Genomic DNA, 16,770 nt, shown 5'->3' with positions numbered 1-16,770 from the left:
GTAACGCGTGTCCTTTAAGACAGCGTAACGCGTGTCCTTTAAGACAGCGTAACGCGTGTCCTTTAAGACAGCCTAACGCGTGTCCTTTAAGACAGCGTAACGCGTGTCCTTTAAGACAGCGTAACGCGTGTCCTTTAAGACAGCGTAACGCGTGTCCTTTAAGACAGTGTAACGCGTGTCCTTTAAGACAGCGCAACGCGTGTCCTTTAAGACAGCGCGACAGTGTCCTTTAAGACAGTGTGTCCTTTAAGACAGTGTGTCCTTTAAGACAGTGTGTCCTTTAAGACAGTGTGTCCTTTAAGACAGCGTAACGCGTGTCCTTTAAGACAGTGTGTCCTTTAAGACAGCGTAACGCGTGTCCTTTAAGACAGCGTAACGCGTGTCCTTTAAGACAGCGTAACGCGTGTCCTTTAAGACAGCGTAACGCGTGTCCTTTAAGACAGCGTAACGCGTGTCCTTTAAGACAGCGCAACGCGTGTCCTTTAAGACAGTGTGTCCTTTAAGACAGTGTGACCTTTAAGACAGTGTGTCCTTTAAGACAGTGTGTCCTTTAAGACAGCGTAACGCGTGTCCTTTAAGACAGCGTAACGCGTGTCCTTTAAGACAGCGTAACGCGTGTCCTTTAAGACAGCGTAACGCGTGTCCTTTAAGTCAGCGTAAAGCACACGTGTCCTTTAAGACAGCGTAAAGCCTGTCCTTTAAGACAGCGTAAAGCGTGTCCTTTAAGACAGCGTAACGCGTGTCCTTTAAGACAGCGTAACGCGTGTCCTTTAAGACAGCGTAACGCGTGTCCTTTAAGACAGCGTAACGCGTGTCCTTTAAGACAGCGTAAAGCGTGTCCTTTAAGACAGCGTAACGCGTGTCCTTTAAGACAGCGTAACGCGTGTCCTTTAAGACAGCGTAACGCGTGTCCTTTAAGACAGCGTAACGCGTGTCCTTTAAGACAGCGTAACGCGTGTCCTTTAAGACAGCGTAACGCGTGTCCTTTAAGACAGCGTAACGCGTGTCCTTTAAGACAGCGTAACGCGTGTCCTTTAAGACAGCGTAACACGTGTCCTTTAAGACAGTGTGTCCTTTAAGACAGTGTAACGCGTGTCCTTTAAGACAGTGTGTCCTTTAAGACAGTGTAACGCGTGTCCTTTAAGACAGCGTAACGCGTGTCCTTTAAGTCAGCGTAACGCGTGTCCTTTAAGACAGTGTGTCCTTTAAGACAGTGTGTCCTTTAAGACAGCGTAAAGCGTGTCCTTTAAGACAGCGTAACGCGTGTCCTTTAAGACGGTGTGTCCTTTAAGACAGCGTAACGCGTGTCCTTTAAGACGGTGTGTCATTTAAGACAGCGTAAAGCGTGTCCTTTAAGACAGCGTAACGCGTGTCCTTTAAGACAGCGTAACGCGTGTCCTTTAAGACAGCGTAACGCGTGTCCTTTAAGACAGCGTAACGCGTGTCCTTTAAGACAGTGTGTCCTTTAAGACAGCGTAACGCGTGTCCTTTAAGTCAGCGTAACGCGTGTCCTTTAAGTCAGTGTAAAGCACACGTGTCCTTTAAGACAGCGTAAAGCCTGTCCTTTAAGTCAGCGTAAAGCCTGTCCTTTAAGTCAGCGTAACGCCTGTCCTTTAAGTCAGCGTAACGCGTGTCCTTTAAGACAGTGTGTCCTTTAAGACAGTGTGTCCTTTAAGACAGTGTGTCCTTTAAGACAGTGTGTCCTTTAAGACAGTGTGTCCTTTAAGACAGCGTAACGCGTGTCCTTTAAGACAGCGTAACGCGTGTCCTTTAAGACAGTGTGTCCTTTAAGACAGTGTGTCCTTTAAGACAGTGTGTCCTTTAAGACAGTGTGTCCTTTAAGACAGTGTGTCCTTTAAGACAGCGTAACGCGTGTCCTTTAAGACAGTGTGTCCTTTAAGACAGTGTGTCCTTTAAGACAGTGTGTCCTTTAAGACAGTGTGTCCTTTAAGACAGTGTGTCCTTTAAGACAGTGTAACGCGTGTCCTTTAAGACAGTGTAACGCGTGTCCTTTAAGTTAAAGTAATAAAAGAACAAATTGTCTCTTTTCTCTAAATCGGTTTAAATCAAGGACATTTCAGAACATGTTTGATAAAGAGCCAGTCGCACCTCAGGGTTTATGAAGTCCAAGAATGTTTCTCCAAATATTCAAAATCATCTGCAAAACAAAACCAGCGTTTAACGTTTCACGTAGACAACGATTCTTTTCATATTTGATTTTCTGGCTTTATATGAAATGAGACAAAAAGACATGATTTGTGTCATTTCCTCTTCAGAAACTCGGGCTTGTCGGGCCAGAGGTGCACTTTGACTTCAGATTGAGTCAGAGCCCAGTGCGAGTCATCACAGAGAGGAACAGGACGAGTCTGGAGAGTTTCAACAGAAGATTCTCAGAACCACGTCACAGTTGAGTGTTTTTGTGGCTCGGAGGGAGAGGACTTTCTAACCAGGATTAATCAAACTAATGTGAATGAAGATAATTGTACTCTAGCTGTGTTTGTGACGGGGGAAATGTCAGAGCAGGCTTTAAAGACTCAATTTACTATGATATGTGTCCTTTAAGTCAGTGTAACGCGTGTTCTTTAAGTCAGTGTGTCCTTTAAGACAGTGTGTCCTTTAAGACAGTGTGTCCTTTAAGACAGCGTAACGCGTGTCCTTTAAGACAGCGTAACGCGTGTCCTTTAAGACAGTGTGTCCTTTAAGACAGTGTGTCCTTTAAGACAGTGTGTCCTTTAAGACAGTGTGTCCTTTAAGACAGTGTGTCCTTTAAGACAGTGTGTCCTTTAAGACAGTGTGTCCTTTAAGACAGTGTGTCCTTTAAGACAGTGTGTCCTTTAAGACAGCGTAACGCGTGTCCTTTAAGACAGTGTGTCCTTTAAGACAGCGTAACGCGTGTCCTTTAAGACAGCGTAACGCGTGTCCTTTAAGACAGCGTAACGCGTGTCCTTTAAGACAGCGTAACGCGTGTCCTTTAAGACAGCGTAACGCGTGTCCTTTAAGACAGCGCAACGCGTGTCCTTTAAGACAGTGTGTCCTTTAAGACAGTGTGACCTTTAAGACAGTGTGTCCTTTAAGACAGTGTGTCCTTTAAGACAGCGTAACGCGTGTCCTTTAAGACAGCGTAACGCGTGTCCTTTAAGACAGCGTAACGCGTGTCCTTTAAGACAGCGTAACGCGTGTCCTTTAAGTCAGCGTAAAGCACACGTGTCCTTTAAGACAGCGTAAAGCCTGTCCTTTAAGACAGCGTAAAGCGTGTCCTTTAAGACAGCGTAACGCGTGTCCTTTAAGACAGCGTAACGCGTGTCCTTTAAGACAGCGTAACGCGTGTCCTTTAAGACAGCGTAACGCGTGTCCTTTAAGACAGCGTAAAGCGTGTCCTTTAAGACAGCGTAACGCGTGTCCTTTAAGACAGCGTAACGCGTGTCCTTTAAGACAGCGTAACGCGTGTCCTTTAAGACAGCGTAACGCGTGTCCTTTAAGACAGCGTAACGCGTGTCCTTTAAGACAGCGTAACGCGTGTCCTTTAAGACAGCGTAACGCGTGTCCTTTAAGACAGCGTAACGCGTGTCCTTTAAGACAGCGTAACACGTGTCCTTTAAGACAGTGTGTCCTTTAAGACAGTGTAACGCGTGTCCTTTAAGACAGTGTGTCCTTTAAGACAGTGTAACGCGTGTCCTTTAAGACAGCGTAACGCGTGTCCTTTAAGTCAGCGTAACGCGTGTCCTTTAAGACAGCGTAACGCGTGTCCTTTAAGACAGCGTAACGCGTGTCCTTTAAGACAGCGTAACGCGTGTCCTTTAAGACAGCGTAACGCGTGTCCTTTAAGACAGTGTGTCCTTTAAGACAGTGTGTCCTTTAAGACAGCGTAACGCGTGTCCTTTAAGACAGCGTAACGCGTGTCCTTTAAGACAGCGTAACGCGTGTCCTTTAAGACAGCGTAACGCGTGTCCTTTAAGTCAGCGTAACGCGTGTCCTTTAAGTCAGCGTAAAGCACACGTGTCCTTTAAGACAGCGTAAAGCCTGTCCTTTAAGACAGCGTAAAGCGTGTCCTTTAAGACAGCGTAACGCGTGTCCTTTAAGACAGCGTAACGCGTGTCCTTTAAGACAGCGTAACGCGTGTCCTTTAAGACAGCGTAACGCGTGTCCTTTAAGACAGTGTGTCCTTTAAGACAGTGTGTCCTTTAAGACAGCGTAACGCGTGTCCTTTAAGACAGCGTAACGCGTGTCCTTTAAGACAGCGTAACGCGTGTCCTTTAAGACAGCGTAACGCGTGTCCTTTAAGACAGTGTGTCCTTTAAGACAGTGTGTCCTTTAAGACAGTGTGTCCTTTAAGACAGCGTAACGCGTGTCCTTTAAGACAGCGTAACGCGTGTCCTTTAAGACAGCGTAACGCGTGTCCTTTAAGACAGTGTGTCCTTTAAGACAGTGTGTCCTTTAAGACAGTGTGTCCTTTAAGACAGTGTGTCCTTTAAGACAGTGTGTCCTTTAAGACAGCGTAACGCGTGTCCTTTAAGACAGCGTAACGCGTGTCCTTTAAGACAGCGTAACGCGTGTCCTTTAAGACAGCGTAACGCGTGTCCTTTAAGACAGCGTAACGCGTGTCCTTTAAGACAGCGTAACGCGTGTCCTTTAAGACAGCGTAACGCGTGTCCTTTAAGACAGCGTAACGCGTGTCCTTTAAGACAGCGCAACGCGTGTCCTTTAAGACAGTGTGTCCTTTAAGACAGTGTGTCCTTTAAGACAGTGTGTCCTTTAAGACAGCGTAAAGCGTGTCCTTTAAGACAGCGTAACGCGTGTCCTTTAAGACAGCGTAACGCGTGTCCTTTAAGACAGCGTAACGCGTGTCCTTTAAGACAGCGCAACGCGTGTCCTTTAAGACAGTGTGTCCTTTAAGACAGTGTGTCCTTTAAGACAGTGTGTCCTTTAAGACAGCGTAACGCGTGTCCTTTAAGACAGCGTAACGCGTGTCCTTTAAGACAGTGTGTCCTTTAAGACAGTGTGTCCTTTAAGACAGTGTGTCCTTTAAGACGGTGTGTCCTTTAAGACAGCGTAACGCGTGTCCTTTAAGACAGCGTAACGAGTGTCCTTTAAGACGGTGTGTCCTTTAAGACAGCGTAACGCGTGTCCTTTAAGACAGCGTAACGCGTGTCCTTTAAGACGGTGTGTCCTTTAAGACAGCGCAACGCGTGTCCTTTAAGACAGTGTGTCCTTTAAGACAGTGTGTCCTTTAAGACAGCGTAACGCGTGTCCTTTAAGACAGTGTAACGCGTGTCCTTTAAGTCAGTGTAACGCGTGTCCTTTAAGTCAGTGTGTCCTTTAAGTCAGTGTGTCCTTTAAGACAGTGTCCTTTAAGACAGTGTGTCCTTTAAGACAGCATAACGCGTGTCCTTTAAGACAGCGTAACGCGTGTCCTTTAAGACAGCGTAACGCGTGTCCTTTAAGACAGCGCAACGCGTGTCCTTTAAGACAGCGCAACGCGTGTCCTTTAAGACAGTGTGTCCTTTAAGACAGTGTGTCCTTTAAGACAGCGTGTCCTTTAAGACAGCGTAACGCGTGTCCTTTAAGACAGCGTAACGCGTGTCCTTTAAGACAGCGTAACGCGTGTCCTTTAAGACAGTGTGTCCTTTAAGACAGTGTGTCCTTTAAGACAGCGTAACGCGTGTCCTTTAAGACAGCGTAACGCGTGTCCTTTAAGACAGTGTGTCCTTTAAGACAGTGTGTCCTTTAAGACAGTGTGTCCTTTAAGACAGTGTGTCCTTTAAGACAGTGTGTCCTTTAAGACAGTGTGTCCTTTAAGACAGCGTAACGCGTGTCCTTTAAGACAGCGTAACGCGTGTCCTTTAAGACAGCGTAACGCGTGTCCTTTAAGACAGCGTAACGCGTGTCCTTTAAGACAGCGTAACGCGTGTCCTTTAAGACAGCGTAACGCGTGTCCTTTAAGACAGCGTAACGCGTGTCCTTTAAGACAGCGTAACGCGTGTCCTTTAAGACAGCGTAACGCGTGTCCTTTAAGACAGCGCAACGCGTGTCCTTTAAGACAGTGTGTCCTTTAAGACAGTGTGTCCTTTAAGACAGCGTAAAGCGTGTCCTTTAAGACAGCGTAACGCGTGTCCTTTAAGACAGCGTAACGCGTGTCCTTTAAGACAGCGTAACGCGTGTCCTTTAAGACAGCGTAAAGCATGTCCTTTAAGACAGCGTAACGCGTGTCCTTTAAGACAGTCTAACGCGTGTCCTTTAAGACAGTGTGTCCTTTAAGACAGTGTGTCCTTTAAGACAGTGTGTCCTTTAAGACAGTGTGTCCTTTAAGACAGCGTAACGCGTGTCCTTTAAGACAGTCTAACGCGTGTCCTTTAAGACAGCGTAAAGCGTGTCCTTTAAGACAGCGTAACGCGTGTCCTTTAAGACAGTGTGTCCTTTAAGACAGTGTGTCCTTTAAGACAGTGTGTCCTTTAAGACAGTGTAACGCGTGTCCTTTAAGACAGTGTAACGCGTGTCCTTTAAGTTAAAGTAATAAAAGAACAAATTGTCTCTTTTCTCTAAATCGGTTTAAATCAAGGACATTTCAGAACATGTTTGATAAAGAGCCAGTCGCACCTCAGGGTTTATGAAGTCCAAGAATGTTTCTCCAAATATTCAAAATCATCTGCAAAACAAAACCAGCGTTTAACGTTTCACGTAGACAACGATTCTTTTCATATTTGATTTTCTGGCTTTATATGAAATGAGACAAAAAGACATGATTTGTGTCATTTCCTCTTCAGAAACTCGGGCTTGTCGGGCCAGAGGTGCACTTTGACTTCAGATTGAGTCAGAGCCCAGTGCGAGTCATCACAGAGAGGAACAGGACGAGTCTGGAGAGTTTCAACAGAAGATTCTCAGAACCACGTCACAGTTGAGTGTTTTTGTGGCTCGGAGGGAGAGGACTTTCTAACCAGGATTAATCAAACTAATGTGAATGAAGATAATTGTACTCTAGCTGTGTTTGTGACGGGGGAAATGTCAGAGCAGGCTTTAAAGACTCAATTTACTATGATATGTGTCCTTTAAGTCAGTGTAACGCGTGTTCTTTAAGACAGCGTGTCCTTTAAGACAGTGTGTCCTTTAAGTCAGTGTAACGCCTGTTCTTTAAGTCAGTGTAACGCGTGTCCTTTAAGACAGCGTAACGCGTGTCCTTTAAGACAGTGTGTCCTTTAAGACAGTGTGTCCTTTAAGACAGTGTAACGCGTGTCCTTTAAGTCAGTGTAACGCGTGTCCTTTAAGTCAGTGTGTCCTTTAAGTCAGTGTGTCCTTTAAGACAGTGTCCTTTAAGACAGTGTGTCCTTTAAGACAGTGTGTCCTTTAAGACAGCATAACGCGTGTCCTTTAAGACAGCGTAACGCGTGTCCTTTAAGACAGCGTAACGCGTGTCCTTTAAGACAGCGCAACGCGTGTCCTTTAAGACAGTGTGTCCTTTAAGACAGTGTGTCCTTTAAGACAGTGTGTCCTTTAAGACAGCGTAACGCGTGTCCTTTAAGACAGCGTAACGCGTGTCCTTTAAGACAGTGTGTCCTTTAAGACAGTGTGTCCTTTAAGACAGTGTGTCCTTTAAGACGGCGTAAAGTGTGTCCTTTAAGACGGCGTAACGCGTGTCCTTTAAGACAGCGTAACGCGTGTCCTTTAAGACAGCGTAACGCGTGTCCTTTAAGACAGCCTAACGCGTGTCCTTTAAGACAGCGTAACGCGTGTCCTTTAAGACAGCGTAACGCGTGTCCTTTAAGACAGCGTAACGCGTGTCCTTTAAGACAGCGTAACGCGTGTCCTTTAAGACAGCGCAACGCGTGTCCTTTAAGACAGCGCGACAGTGTCCTTTAAGACAGTGTGTCCTTTAAGACAGTGTGTCCTTTAAGACAGTGTGTCCTTTAAGACAGTGTGTCCTTTAAGACAGCGTAACGCGTGTCCTTTAAGACAGTGTGTCCTTTAAGACAGCGTAACGCGTGTCCTTTAAGACAGCGTAACGCGTGTCCTTTAAGACAGCGTAACGCGTGTCCTTTAAGACAGCGTAACGCGTGTCCTTTAAGACAGCGCAACGCGTGTCCTTTAAGACAGTGTGTCCTTTAAGACAGTGTGACCTTTAAGACAGTGTGTCCTTTAAGACAGTGTGTCCTTTAAGACAGCGTAACGCGTGTCCTTTAAGACAGCGTAACGCGTGTCCTTTAAGACAGCGTAACGCGTGTCCTTTAAGACAGCGTAACGCGTGTCCTTTAAGACAGCGTAACGCGTGTCCTTTAAGTCAGCGTAAAGCACACGTGTCCTTTAAGACAGCGTAAAGCCTGTCCTTTAAGACAGCGTAAAGCGTGTCCTTTAAGACAGCGTAACGCGTGTCCTTTAAGACAGCGTAACGCGTGTCCTTTAAGACAGCGTAACGCGTGTCCTTTAAGACAGCGTAACGCGTGTCCTTTAAGACAGCGTAACGCGTGTCCTTTAAGACAGCGTAAAGCGTGTCCTTTAAGACAGCGTAACGCGTGTCCTTTAAGACAGCGTAACGCGTGTCCTTTAAGACAGCGTAACGCGTGTCCTTTAAGACAGCGTAACGCGTGTCCTTTAAGACAGCGTAACGCGTGTCCTTTAAGACAGCGTAACGCGTGTCCTTTAAGACAGCGTAACGCGTGTCCTTTAAGACAGCGTAACGCGTGTCCTTTAAGACAGCGTAACGCGTGTCCTTTAAGACAGCGTAACACGTGTCCTTTAAGACAGTGTGTCCTTTAAGACAGTGTAACGCGTGTCCTTTAAGACAGTGTGTCCTTTAAGACAGTGTAACGCGTGTCCTTTAAGACAGCGTAACGCGTGTCCTTTAAGTCAGCGTAACGCGTGTCCTTTAAGACAGTGTGTCCTTTAAGACAGTGTGTCCTTTAAGACAGCGTAAAGCGTGTCCTTTAAGACAGCGTAACGCGTGTCCTTTAAGACGGTGTGTCCTTTAAGACAGCGTAACGCGTGTCCTTTAAGACGGTGTGTCATTTAAGACAGCGTAAAGCGTGTCCTTTAAGACAGCGTAACGCGTGTCCTTTAAGACAGCGTAACGCGTGTCCTTTAAGACAGCGTAACGCGTGTCCTTTAAGACAGCGTAACGCGTGTCCTTTAAGACAGTGTGTCCTTTAAGACAGCGTAACGCGTGTCCTTTAAGTCAGCGTAACGCGTGTCCTTTAAGTCAGTGTAAAGCACACGTGTCCTTTAAGACAGCGTAAAGCCTGTCCTTTAAGTCAGCGTAAAGCCTGTCCTTTAAGTCAGCGTAACGCCTGTCCTTTAAGTCAGCGTAACGCGTGTCCTTTAAGACAGTGTGTCCTTTAAGACAGTGTGTCCTTTAAGACAGTGTGTCCTTTAAGACAGTGTGTCCTTTAAGACAGTGTGTCCTTTAAGACAGCGTAACGCGTGTCCTTTAAGACAGCGTAACGCGTGTCCTTTAAGACAGTGTGTCCTTTAAGACAGTGTGTCCTTTAAGACAGTGTGTCCTTTAAGACAGTGTGTCCTTTAAGACAGTGTGTCCTTTAAGACAGCGTAACGCGTGTCCTTTAAGACAGTGTGTCCTTTAAGACAGTGTGTCCTTTAAGACAGTGTGTCCTTTAAGACAGTGTGTCCTTTAAGACAGTGTGTCCTTTAAGACAGTGTAACGCGTGTCCTTTAAGACAGTGTAACGCGTGTCCTTTAAGTTAAAGTAATAAAAGAACAAATTGTCTCTTTTCTCTAAATCGGTTTAAATCAAGGACATTTCAGAACATGTTTGATAAAGAGCCAGTCGCACCTCAGGGTTTATGAAGTCCAAGAATGTTTCTCCAAATATTCAAAATCATCTGCAAAACAAAACCAGCGTTTAACGTTTCACGTAGACAACGATTCTTTTCATATTTGATTTTCTGGCTTTATATGAAATGAGACAAAAAGACATGATTTGTGTCATTTCCTCTTCAGAAACTCGGGCTTGTCGGGCCAGAGGTGCACTTTGACTTCAGATTGAGTCAGAGCCCAGTGCGAGTCATCACAGAGAGGAACAGGACGAGTCTGGAGAGTTTCAACAGAAGATTCTCAGAACCACGTCACAGTTGAGTGTTTTTGTGGCTCGGAGGGAGAGGACTTTCTAACCAGGATTAATCAAACTAATGTGAATGAAGATAATTGTACTCTAGCTGTGTTTGTGACGGGGGAAATGTCAGAGCAGGCTTTAAAGACTCAATTTACTATGATATGTGTCCTTTAAGTCAGTGTAACGCGTGTTCTTTAAGTCAGTGTGTCCTTTAAGACAGTGTGTCCTTTAAGACAGTGTGTCCTTTAAGACAGCGTAACGCGTGTCCTTTAAGACAGCGTAACGCGTGTCCTTTAAGACAGTGTGTCCTTTAAGACAGTGTGTCCTTTAAGACAGTGTGTCCTTTAAGACAGTGTGTCCTTTAAGACAGTGTGTCCTTTAAGACAGTGTGTCCTTTAAGACAGTGTGTCCTTTAAGACAGTGTGTCCTTTAAGACAGTGTGTCCTTTAAGACAGCGTAACGCGTGTCCTTTAAGACAGTGTGTCCTTTAAGACAGCGTAACGCGTGTCCTTTAAGACAGCGTAACGCGTGTCCTTTAAGACAGCGTAACGCGTGTCCTTTAAGACAGCGTAACGCGTGTCCTTTAAGACAGCGTAACGCGTGTCCTTTAAGACAGCGCAACGCGTGTCCTTTAAGACAGTGTGTCCTTTAAGACAGTGTGACCTTTAAGACAGTGTGTCCTTTAAGACAGTGTGTCCTTTAAGACAGCGTGTCCTTTAAGACAGCGTAACGCGTGTCCTTTAAGACAGCGTAACGCGTGTCCTTTAAGACAGCGTAACGCGTGTCCTTTAAGTCAGCGTAAAGCACACGTGTCCTTTAAGACAGCGTAAAGCCTGTCCTTTAAGACAGCGTAAAGCGTGTCCTTTAAGACAGCGTAACGCGTGTCCTTTAAGACAGCGTAACGCGTGTCCTTTAAGACAGCGTAACGCGTGTCCTTTAAGACAGCGTAACGCGTGTCCTTTAAGACAGCGTAACGCGTGTCCTTTAAGACAGCGTAACGCGTGTCCTTTAAGACAGCGTAACGCGTGTCCTTTAAGACAGCGTAACGCGTGTCCTTTAAGACAGCGTAACGCGTGTCCTTTAAGACAGCGTAACGCGTGTCCTTTAAGACAGCGTAACGCGTGTCCTTTAAGACAGCGTAACGCGTGTCCTTTAAGACAGCGCAACGCGTGTCCTTTAAGACAGCGTAACACGTGTCCTTTAAGACAGTGTGTCCTTTAAGACAGTGTAACGCGTGTCCTTTAAGACAGTGTGTCCTTTAAGACAGTGTAACGCGTGTCCTTTAAGACAGCGTAACGCGTGTCCTTTAAGTCAGCGTAACGCGTGTCCTTTAAGACAGTGTGTCCTTTAAGACAGTGTGTCCTTTAAGACAGCGTAAAGCGTGTCCTTTAAGACAGCGTAACGCGTGTCCTTTAAGACGGTGTGTCCTTTAAGACAGCGTAACGCGTGTCCTTTAAGACGGTGTGTCATTTAAGACAGCGTAAAGCGTGTCCTTTAAGACAGCGTAACGCGTGTCCTTTAAGACAGCGTAACGCGTGTCCTTTAAGACAGCGTAACGCGTGTCCTTTAAGACAGCGTAACGCGTGTCCTTTAAGACAGTGTGTCCTTTAAGACAGCGTAACGCGTGTCCTTTAAGTCAGCGTAACGCGTGTCCTTAAAGTCAGTGTAAAGCACACGTGTCCTTTAAGACAGCGTAAAGCCTGTCCTTTAAGTCAGCGTAAAGCCTGTCCTTTAAGTCAGCGTAACGCCTGTCCTTTAAGTCAGCGTAACGCGTGTCCTTTAAGACAGTGTGTCCTTTAAGACAGTGTGTCCTTTAAGACAGTGTGTCCTTTAAGACAGTGTGTCCTTTAAGACAGCGTAAAGCGTGTCCTTTAAGACAGTGTAACGCGTGTCCTTTAAGTTAAAGTAATAAAAGAATAAATTGTCTCTTTTCTCTAAATCGGTTTAAATCAAGGACATTTCAGAACATGTTTGATAAAGAGCCAGTCGCACCTCAGGGTTTATGAAGTCCAAGAATGTTTCTCCAAATATTCAAAATCATCTGCAAAACAAAACCAGCGTTTAACGTTTCACGTAGACAACGATTCTTTTCATATTTGATTTTCTGGCTTTATATGAAATGAGACAAAAAGACATGATTTGTGTCATTTCCTCTTCAGAAACTCGGGCTTGTCGGGCCAGAGGTGCACTTTGACTTCAGATTGAGTCAGAGCCCAGTGCGAGTCATCACAGAGAGGAACAGGACGAGTCTGGAGAGTTTCAACAGAAGATTCTCAGAACCACGTCACAGTTGAGTGTTTTTGTGGCTCGGAGGGAGAGGACTTTCTAACCAGGATTAATCAAACTAATGTGAATGAAGATAATTGTACTCTAGCTGTGTTTGTGACGGGGGAAATGTCAGAGCAGGCTTTAAAGACTCAATTTACTATGATATGTGTCCTTTAAGTCAGTGTAACGCGTGTTCTTTAAGTCAGTGTGTCCTTTAAGACAGTGTGTCCTTTAAGACAGTGTGTCCTTTAAGACAGCGTAACGCGTGTCCTTTAAGACAGCGTAACGCGTGTCCTTTAAGACAGTGTGTCCTTTAAGACAGTGTGTCCTTTAAGACAGTGTGTCCTTTAAGACAGTGTGTCCTTTAAGACAGTGTGTCCTTTAAGACGGTGTGTCCTTTAAGACAGCGTAACGCGTGTCCTTTAAGACAGCGTAACGAGTGTCCTTTAAGACGGTGTGTCCTTTAAGACAGCGTAACGCGTGTCCTTTAAGACAGCGTAACGCGTGTCCTTTAAGACGGTGTGTCCTTTAAGACAGCGCAACGCGTGTCCTTTAAGACAGTGTGTCCTTTAAGACAGTGTGTCCTTTAAGACAGCGTAACGCGTGTCCTTTAAGACAGCGTAACGCGTGTCCTTTAAGACAGCGTAACGCGTGTCCTTTAAGAGTGTAACGTGTGTCCTTTAAGACAGTGTGTCCTTTAAGACAGTGTGTCCTTTAAGACAGTGTGTCCTTTAAGACAGCGTAAAGCGTGTCCTTTAAGACAGCGTAACGCGTGTCCTTTAAGACAGCGTAACGCGTGTCCTTTAAGACAGCGTAACGCGTGTCCTTTAAGACAGCGTAACGCGTGTCCTTTAAGACAGCGTAACGCGTGTCCTTTAAGACAGCGTAACGCGTGTCCTTTAAGACAGTGTGTCCTTTAAGACAGCGTAAAGTGTGTCCTTTAAGACGGCGTAACGCGTGTCCTTTAAGACAGCGTAACGCGTGTCCTTTAAAACAGTGTGTCCTTTAAGACAGCGTAACGCGTGTCCTTTAAGACAGTGTAACGCGTGTCCTTTAAGACAGCGTAACGCGTGTCCTTTAAGACAGCGTAACGCGTGTCCTTTAAGTCAGTGTGTCCTTTAAGACAGTGTGTCCTTTAAGACAGTGTGTCCTTTAAGACAGTGTGTCCTTTAAGACAGCGTAACGCGTGTCCTTTAAGACAGCGCAACGCGTGTCCTTTAAGACAGTGTGTCCTTTAAGACAGTGTGTCCTTTAAGAATGTGTGTCCTTTAAGACAGTGTGTCCTTTAAGACAGCGTAACGCGTGTCCTTTAAGACAGCGTAACGCGTGTCCTTTAAGACAGTGTGTCCTTTAAGACAGTGTGTCCTTTAAGACAGTGTGTCCTTTAAGACGGTGTGTCCTTTAAGACAGCGTAACGCGTGTCCTTTAAGACAGCGTAACGAGTGTCCTTTAAGACGGTGTGTCCTTTAAGACAGCGTAACGCGTGTCCTTTAAGACAGCGTAACGCGTGTCCTTTAAGACGGTGTGTCCTTTAAGACAGCGCAACGCGTGTCCTTTAAGACAGTGTGTCCTTTAAGACAGTGTGTCCTTTAAGACAGCGTAACGCGTGTCCTTTAAGACAGCGTAACGCGTGTCCTTTAAGACAGCGTAACGCGTGTCCTTTAAGACAGTGTAACGCGTGTCCTTTAAGACAGTGTGTCCTTTAAGAAAGTGTGTCCTTTAAGACAGTGTGTCCTTTAAGACAGCGTAACGCGTGTCCTTTAAGACAGCGTAACGCGTGTCCTTTAAGACAGCGTAACGCGTGTCCTTTAAGACAGCGTAACGCGTGTCCTTTAAGACAGCGTAACGCGTGTCCTTTAAGACAGCGTAACGCGTGTCCTTTAAGACAGCGCAACGCGTGTCCTTTAAGACAGTGTGTCCTTTAAGACAGTGTGTCCTTTAAGACAGTGTGTCCTTTAAGACAGTGTGTCCTTTAAGACAGTGTGTCCTTTAAGACAGTGTGTCCTTTAAGACAGCGTAACGCGTGTCCTTTAAGACAGCGTAACGCGTGTCCTTTAAGACAGCGTAACGCGTGTCCTTTAAGACAGTGTGTCCTTTAAGACGGCGTAAAGTGTGTCCTTTAAGACGGCGTAAAGTGTGTCCTTTAAGACGGCGTAAAGTGTGTCCTTTAAGACGGCGTAACGCGTGTCCTTTAAGACAGCGTAACGCGTGTCCTTTAAGACAGCGTAACGCGTGTCCTTTAAGACAGCGTAACGCGTGTCCTTTAAGACAGCGCAACGCTGTGTCCTTTAAGACAGCGCAACGCTGTGTCCTTTAAGACAGTGTGTCCTTTAAGACAGTGTGTCCTTTAAGACGGTGTGTCCTTTAAGACGGTGTGTCCTTTAAGACAGCGTAACGCGTGTCCTTTAAGACAGCGTAACGAGTGTCCTTTAAGACGGTGTGTCCTTTAAGACAGCGTAACGCGTGTCCTTTAAGACAGCGTAACGCGTGTCCTTTAAGACGGTGTGTCCTTTAAGACAGCGTAACGCGTGTCCTTTAAGACAGCGCAACGCGTGTCCTTTAAGACAGTGTGTCCTTTAAGACAGTGTGTCCTTTAAGACAGCGTAACGCGTGTCCTTTAAGACAGTGTAACGCGTGTCCTTTAAGTCAGTGTAACGCGTGTCCTTTAAGACAGTGTGTCCTTTAAGACAGTGTGTCCTTTAAGACAGTGTGTCCTTTAAGACAGCGTAAAGCGTGTCCTTTAAGACAGCGTAACGCGTGTCCTTTAAGACAGCGTAACGCGTGTCCTTTAAGACAGCGTAACGCGTGTCCTTTAAGTCAGCGTAAAGCACACGTGTCCTTTAAGACAGCGTAAAGCCTGTCCTTTAAGACAGCGTAAAGCGTGTCCTTTAAGACAGCGTAACGCGTGTCCTTTAAGACAGCGTAACGCGTGTCCTTTAAGACAGCGTAACGCGTGTCCTTTAAGACAGTGTGTCCTTTAAGACAGTGTGTCCTTTAAGACAGTGTGTCCTTTAAGACAGCGTAACGCGTGTCCTTTAAGACAGCGTAACGCGTGTCCTTTAAGACAGCGTAACGCGTGTCCTTTAAGACAGTGTGTCCTTTAAGACAGTGTGTCCTTTAAGACAGTGTGTCCTTTAAGACAGCGTAAAGCGTGTCCTTTAAGACAGCGTAACGCGTGTCCTTTAAGACAGCGTAACGCGTGTCCTTTAAGACAGCGTAACGCGTGTCCTTTAAGACAGCGTAACGCGTGTCCTTTAAGACAGCGTAACGCGTGTCCTTTAAGACAGCGTAACGCGTGTCCTTTAAGACAGCGTAACGCGTGTCCTTTAAGACAGCGCAACGCGTGTCCTTTAAGACAGTGTGTCCTTTAAGACAGTGTGTCCTTTAAGACAGTGTGTCCTTTAAGACAGCGTAAAGCGTGTCCTTTAAGACAGCGTAACGCGTGTCCTTTAAGACAGCGTAACGCGTGTCCTTTAAGACAGCGTAACGCGTGTCCTTTAAGACAGCGCAACGCGTGTCCTTTAAGACAGTGTGTCCTTTAAGACAGTGTGTCCTTTAAGACAGCGTAACGTGTGTCCTTTAAGACAGCGTAACGCGTGTCCTTTAAGACAGTGTGTCCTTTAAGACAGTGTGTCCTTTAAGACAGTGTGTCCTTTAAGACGGTGTGTCCTTTAAGACAGCGTAACGCGTGTCCTTTAAGACAGCGTAACGAGTGTCCTTTAAGACGGTGTGTCCTTTAAGACAGCGTAACGCGTGTCCTTTAAGACAGCGTAACGCGTGTCCTTTAAGACGGTGTGTCCTTTAAGACAGCGCAACGCGTGTCCTTTAAGACAGTGTGTCCTTTAAGACAGTGTGTCCTTTAAGACAGCGTAACGCGTGTCCTTTAAGACAGTGTAACGCGTGTCCTTTAAGTCAGTGTAACGCGTGTCCTTTAAGTCAGTGTGTCCTTTAAGTCAGTGTGTCCTTTAAGACAGTGTCCTTTAAGACAGTGTGTCCTTTAAGACAGTGTGTCCTTTAAGACAGCATAACGCGTGTCCTTTAAGACAGCGCAACGCGTGTCCTTTAAGACAGCGCAACGCGTGTCCTTTAAGACAGCGCAACGCGTGTCCTTTAAGACAGCGCAACGCGTGTCCTTTAAGACAGCGCAACGCGTGTCCTTTAAGACAGCGCAACGCGTGTCCTTTAAGACAGCGCAACGCGTGTCCTTTAAGACAGTGTGTCCTTTAAGACAGTGTGTCCTTTAAGACAGTGTGTCCTTTAAGACAGCGTAACGCGTGTCCTTTAAGACAGCGTAACGCGTGTCCTTTAAGACAGCGTAACGCGTGTCCTTTAAGACAGTGTGTCCTTTAAGACAGTGTGTCCTTTAAGACAGCGTAACGCGTGTCCTTTAAGACAGCGTAACGCGTGTCCTTTAAGACAGTGTGTCCTTTAAGACAGTGTGTCCTTTA

At 45.9% G+C, this 16,770-nt stretch overlaps 4 non-coding genes across 4 annotated transcripts; all 4 read right to left on the bottom strand.

Annotated features, from left to right (window-relative positions):
- Window positions 1–2,265: 2,265 nt before the first annotated feature.
- LOC140358881 (small nucleolar RNA SNORD88) lies at window positions 2,266–2,356 on the bottom strand. Its single transcript, XR_011926761.1, has one exon. It is a non-coding gene; the product is annotated as a small nucleolar RNA SNORD88 (small nucleolar RNA).
- Window positions 2,357–6,750: 4,394 nt separating this feature from the next.
- Window positions 6,751–6,841, bottom strand: LOC140358880 (small nucleolar RNA SNORD88). Its single transcript, XR_011926760.1, has one exon. It is a non-coding gene; the product is annotated as a small nucleolar RNA SNORD88 (small nucleolar RNA).
- Window positions 6,842–9,931: 3,090 nt separating this feature from the next.
- Window positions 9,932–10,022, bottom strand: LOC140358879 (small nucleolar RNA SNORD88). Its single transcript, XR_011926759.1, has one exon. It is a non-coding gene; the product is annotated as a small nucleolar RNA SNORD88 (small nucleolar RNA).
- A 2,180-nt stretch (window positions 10,023–12,202) lies between these two features.
- Window positions 12,203–12,293, bottom strand: LOC140358878 (small nucleolar RNA SNORD88). The gene has a single exon (XR_011926758.1). It is a non-coding gene; the product is annotated as a small nucleolar RNA SNORD88 (small nucleolar RNA).
- Window positions 12,294–16,770: the final 4,477 nt, after the last annotated feature.

Source organism: Eucyclogobius newberryi, unplaced genomic scaffold (assembly GCF_026437365.1).
Source record: "Eucyclogobius newberryi isolate DKJ021-1_F unplaced genomic scaffold, fEucNew1.0.hap1 SCAF_13, whole genome shotgun sequence".
NCBI lineage: Eukaryota > Metazoa > Chordata > Actinopteri > Gobiiformes > Gobiidae > Eucyclogobius > Eucyclogobius newberryi.
This window is presented reverse-complemented; position numbering and strand designations above follow the sequence as displayed.